The 5,000-nt window shown below is 35.1% G+C and overlaps 1 protein-coding gene and 9 non-coding genes across 13 annotated transcripts in view; 1 reads left to right on the forward strand and 9 right to left on the reverse strand.

Moving 5' to 3' along the window:
• Window positions 1–5,000, forward strand: part of LOC106361666 (pentatricopeptide repeat-containing protein At1g28690, mitochondrial-like) — a 15,920-nt gene that overhangs the window by 3,974 nt on the left and 6,946 nt on the right. For 3 of the 4 annotated variants that reach the window (XM_048737944.1, XM_048737945.1, XM_048737946.1), the window contains exon 9: window positions 1,139–1,241. The exons of the other annotated variant lie outside the window; for it this stretch is intronic. The gene's annotated coding sequence lies outside the window, so the exon portion shown is untranslated. The remainder of the gene's footprint in view (window positions 1–1,138; window positions 1,242–5,000) is intronic. 4 annotated transcript variants of the gene reach the window in all.
• Window positions 853–924, reverse strand: TRNAP-UGG. The gene has a single exon. It is a non-coding gene; the product is annotated as a tRNA-Pro (tRNA).
• On the reverse strand, window positions 1,453–1,524 carry TRNAP-UGG. Its single transcript has one exon. It is a non-coding gene; the product is annotated as a tRNA-Pro (tRNA).
• TRNAP-UGG lies at window positions 1,676–1,747 on the reverse strand. Its single transcript has one exon. It is a non-coding gene; the product is annotated as a tRNA-Pro (tRNA).
• TRNAP-UGG lies at window positions 1,898–1,969 on the reverse strand. Its single transcript has one exon. It is a non-coding gene; the product is annotated as a tRNA-Pro (tRNA).
• TRNAP-UGG lies at window positions 2,119–2,190 on the reverse strand. The gene has a single exon. It is a non-coding gene; the product is annotated as a tRNA-Pro (tRNA).
• Window positions 2,338–2,409, reverse strand: TRNAP-UGG. The gene has a single exon. It is a non-coding gene; the product is annotated as a tRNA-Pro (tRNA).
• TRNAP-UGG lies at window positions 3,977–4,048 on the reverse strand. The gene has a single exon. It is a non-coding gene; the product is annotated as a tRNA-Pro (tRNA).
• Window positions 4,418–4,489, reverse strand: TRNAP-UGG. Its single transcript has one exon. It is a non-coding gene; the product is annotated as a tRNA-Pro (tRNA).
• On the reverse strand, window positions 4,636–4,707 carry TRNAP-UGG. The gene has a single exon. It is a non-coding gene; the product is annotated as a tRNA-Pro (tRNA).

Consider the following 5,000-nt stretch of genomic DNA (forward strand, 5'->3'; position numbering starts at 1 on the left):
CTAGATGCCTAACTTTGCCTAATTACTATATGAATCTTTACTTAGTAAATTTTTATTTGCAAATAAGGTCTGGAAACACATGCTTGGACTCAGGGTTGGCCCTGAGCATAGGACCTCTTTCATCTATATTGGTAGACTACATATAATAGTTTTGAGCTGGTTTTACATCTTATACTTTTGTAAATAAAGTCAAAAGGGCTTTTGGGAATCAAACTCGAGACCTCTCGTAACAGAATCATACCACTTGACCAAACCCATGCCTGGACTCAGGGTCGGCCTGAGCATAGGAACTCATACATCCACGTTGTTAAGCAATTTAGCTCAAACGTTTAGGATTTTGTCATACTTTGGTCTAGTTCCCTATTTGACTTTTCCTAAACTAAATATATATTGTAGTCTTTGTTGGATGTTCCTAGATCTAAACTGATGAGATCTCTTCACTTGAAGTTCCAATGGAATGATCATTTGCATTGCCACTAAAAATGGATTTTTGGTTAGTATTGCACCCTTTATGGAAATACTCCAGTTAAATTGTTCAAGCCTCTTCCATGGGAAACCACTCAGAAGAGGAAAAACTTTCATCCCGTTAAATTTTTTTTGAATTGGCTATATATGTTCTTGTGTGTCTTAAACATTTGATCTTGACCATACTGCTATACTGAAAACCGCTGGATTTCACACCCTAATTATTTTTAGGCTATTACACTATCTAAAAGCTAGTTCTGAATCTCTATAGGTGGAATTTCCTTTGAAATGTTTGGGCTTGCAATGAAACAGAAAAATATTCTTATTAGGTCATCCATATCTCAGTTTGTTTTATTTTATGCATGCACGTTTACTAAAAATATCATCGGGGCATTCCGAGAATCGAACTCGGGACCTCTCGCACCCAAAGCGAGAATCATACCACTAGACCAAATGCCCTGATGCCTAGTTCTTACAATCTTTTGCTCAGAAAGAAAAATACTCACTTCACTACTTTTCATTCCAGAGGATTTCATACTAAATGAGTTTCGAAATTTGAAGTTTAGTTTTTCCAGTCTTTTCATTATCTGCTTCACTGTTGTTTATGCCATCTATTTTCTTTATTCTTCCTGATGTTAGATTCTTAATCACGATTCTTGTGCTGTTTTTTCAGCTCAATCTTGATGAATCTGGCAGCTCACAAATTGTGATGGCCTTCTCCGTATGAAGTTTACTGGTTTAAAGACTTACAGATTGATATTGGACGTGAAGCAACGGTATGCTTTTCTTTTTCTTTATATTATATGCTCAATGATGAAACTTAAGCTGTTTAAGACTTTAAGTCTTCTTTCTCTCGCTGAAATGAAGAGGAGCATATTATATGCAGTTGTTGGACAATAACTGTAAAAACATCTAGGATTGCATCAAGATTATATTCTAAACAACTTTAAGCAAGCATTTAGAACATATTTGTTACAAAAAGTCAATGGGGCATTCCGAGAATCGAACTCGGGACCTCTCGCACCCAAAGCGAGAATCATACCACTAGACCAAATGCCCGATTGTTGATTTAGTTCCATTAAAGTATCATTTTAAATCTAGTTCTATAAGTTGACTTTCAAGGCTTGATAGTAAACTTTGATTGTATGTAATTCATTATTGATGAAATGTTAGCTTGCATTTGAACATTTCTTTTACAAAAAAAGTTAAAGGGGCATTCCGAGAATCGAACTCGGGACCTCTCGCACCCAAAGCGAGAATCATACCACTAGACCAAATGCCCTGTTGTTGATTTAGTTCCATTAAGCATCATTTTAGATTTAGTTCTATAAGTTGACTTTCAAGGCTTGACAGTAAAATTCGATTGTCTATAATTCATTATTGATGAAATGTTAGCTCGCATTTTGAACATTTCTTTTACAAAAAAGTTAATGGGGCATTCCGAGAATCGAACTCGGGACCTCTCGCACCCAAAGCGAGAATCATACCACTAGACCAAATGCCCTGTTGTTTATTTAGTTTCATTAAGCATCATTTTAGATCTAGTTCTATAAGTTGACTTTCAAGGCTGACAGTAAAATTTGATTGTCTATAATTCATTATTGATGAAATGTTAGTTCGCATTTTGAACATTTCTTTTACAAAAAAGTCAATGGGGCATTCCGAGAATCGAACTCGGGACCTCTCGCACCCAAAGCGAGAATCATACCACTAGACCAAATGCCCGGTTGTTCATTTAGTTCCATTAATTATCATTTTAGATCGAGTTTTATAAGTTGACTTTCAAGGCTTGATAGTAAAATTTGATTGTCTATAATTCATTATTGAAGAAATGTTAGCCTTTTTGAACCTTTGTTTTACAAAAAAGTCAAAGGGGCATTCCGAGAATCGAACTCGGGACCTCTCGCACCCAAAGCGAGAATCATACCACTAGACCAAATGCCCGGTTATTGGTGTTTTTCACCTAATCTTTCTCTTTGTTTCATTGCCTTTTCATGAAAGAACAGTTCTTGGTTCATAGTTCTTCTTCCTCAACAATACAATGGAAATGAATATTGTTTAAGTGTCATATTATTAAGATGATTATTTCCTGTTTCTTGTAGAATGTAGATTTAAAGAAATTTCCCTGATTTCAAGAACCAGGCTAGGTAGCTGTTTCAACCAGAGGGAAACTCATAATCCTTGATAAGTGCATGTGCTTTGTAGATCATTCAAATGTTCCAGTTCTTAATTTTTTAAATCCCTGCAATTTTTCTTTTTGTTTTTTGTTGACATCTACATATGATTTTTGCCCAATGGCTGTGGTTGAAGAATCTAGTTGAAAGCTAGTATAAGTATTGTCTCATGTTTTGTCGATGAATCTTTAGAAGGGAGGTGTTTTGTGGTTGAATTGTTTACTTAGTTAAAATGGGTAAGGGTCTTGATGTCCTTTTGTTTGTTTTAATGTTAAAAATCATTGTTTAAGTGGCGTTTCTAATTGAGTGGCCCTGAAATGCGAGGGAAGTCATTAATGTTCCGTGATCCATTGCTGAAACTCATTAATTAATCGCAGTCATGCAAAGGTATGCATGCTGCCGTCTCAAACTGTTTTTTAAGTTTTCCTTTAAACATTTTGCATTAAAAGTCTTAGAACAATTCCAACATTTGAGTTCGATTTAATATCAGAAGAGAATGGTCCTCTTGTCCTACATTTTTCAGTTCGGTTTTAGATCAACCTTATGAAAGCCCTCCAGTAGTTTGATTCTGTATGATCTTGTTCGTCTAACATTTGTATTGATCATATCACTATATTAATCTTTTTGGTTATTAACTATTTCTGATGACCCCTAGAAGTCTATAAAACAAAATAGTTCCTGCTATATTACGATGGAAATTACTCTAGATGCCTAACTTTTCCTCTTGAGGGTTTGTTCTTCATGTAGCTGGCAACATACAGTTCATGTAAGTTCAGACTCCTTTAGTTAATTCATTGATCTGGTGAGAAATTGGTTACTTTATATAATTAAAAAGAAAGCTACATTTCAGACCTAGATCTGTTAGATAACTTTATAAGGCTTAGTACAAAGGTGGATTGTCTGTAATTGAATATTGTTGAGATGTTAGGTCGCTGTATACTTAAAACTAAATATTATAGTCTGAATAGGAGGTATTTTTAAAAAAAAAAAGTCTGAATAGGAAATTCCTAAATCTATTATATGAGACTTCTTCCAAGTTCCAACTAGTACTTCAGACATGATACTTGCATTTTCTTTAGAAACTGAATTTTTGGTTTGCAATTGTGAACACAGGTGTATATTCATTAGAAGAAAATAGTCATCTTATCCTAAAATTTTCAATTGGCTGTTTACATTAATCATTTGAAAGCTTTCCCTAGTTCGATTACTTATGATCTTGTTTGTATTATGATTTGACTGGATTCCAAAAGAATCCACTGAAAGGTAAAAGAAAGAACCCTCTTTAGTCATACATGTCTCAGTTTTGTTATAACACAGTCACCAACAAAAAGTTCACGGGGGCATTCCGAGAATCGAACTCGGGACCTCTCGCACCCAAAGCGAGAATCATACCACTAGACCAAATGCCCTATTGTTATCCATTCAATGCATAACTGTTCTTGAAACATAGACACTGGTTTTAGGCTTGTTTTCTTTTCACTTTCCACTGTGGTCTCTTGGAGAAATATAGCAGCATTCAGCTATTGATGCTCCTGATCAATCGGCTATTCAGAAAGTGTTTTCTCGCTGTACATGTGAGTCAGTGGATGTGAAAGCCAAGGTACATTGTGATTCTTGTTCTCTTACTTGCATTTCAGAAATTTATACCAAAAGTAGTGAGAATCTTAAATAGCCTTTCTAATCGTGAAGATAAATAAATGCATGTGAACTAAAGAAGAGTTTGTTCTATGATATCTATCTCCTGATATTTGAAACATAAGGTTTACAAAAATTCAATGGGGGCATTCCGAGAATCGAACTCGGGACCTCTCGCACCCAAAGCGAGAATCATACCACTAGACCAAATGCCCGGTGTTGATTTAGTTCCATTAAGCATCATTATAGATCTTGTTCTATGAGTTAACTTTCAAGGCTTGAAAGTAAAATTTGATTGTCTGTAATTCATTTTTGATATATTAGCTGCATTTTGAACATTTCTTTTACAAAAAGAGTTAAAGGGGCATTCCGAGAATCGAACTCGGGACCTCTCGCACCCAAAGCGAGAATCATACCACTAGACCAAATGCCCGGTTATTGGTGTTTTTCACCTAAACTTTATCTTCGTTCCATTGCCCTTTTCTTGAAAGAACAGTTATTGGTTCGTAGTTCTTCTTCCTCAACAATACAATGGAAATGTTACATTATTTAAGTGTCATACTATTAAGATGATTATCTTCACTTTTTCTTGTAGAGTGTAGATTTAAAGGAAAAATTTACCTGAATTCTGGAACCAGGCTAGGTAGCTGTTGCAACCAGAGGGAAAATCATATCCTTGATAATTGCATGTGCTTTGTAGATCTTTAAAAGTTTCAGTTCTTGATT

This window comes from Brassica napus, chromosome A8 (assembly GCF_020379485.1).
Source record: "Brassica napus cultivar Da-Ae chromosome A8, Da-Ae, whole genome shotgun sequence".
NCBI lineage: Eukaryota > Viridiplantae > Streptophyta > Magnoliopsida > Brassicales > Brassicaceae > Brassica > Brassica napus.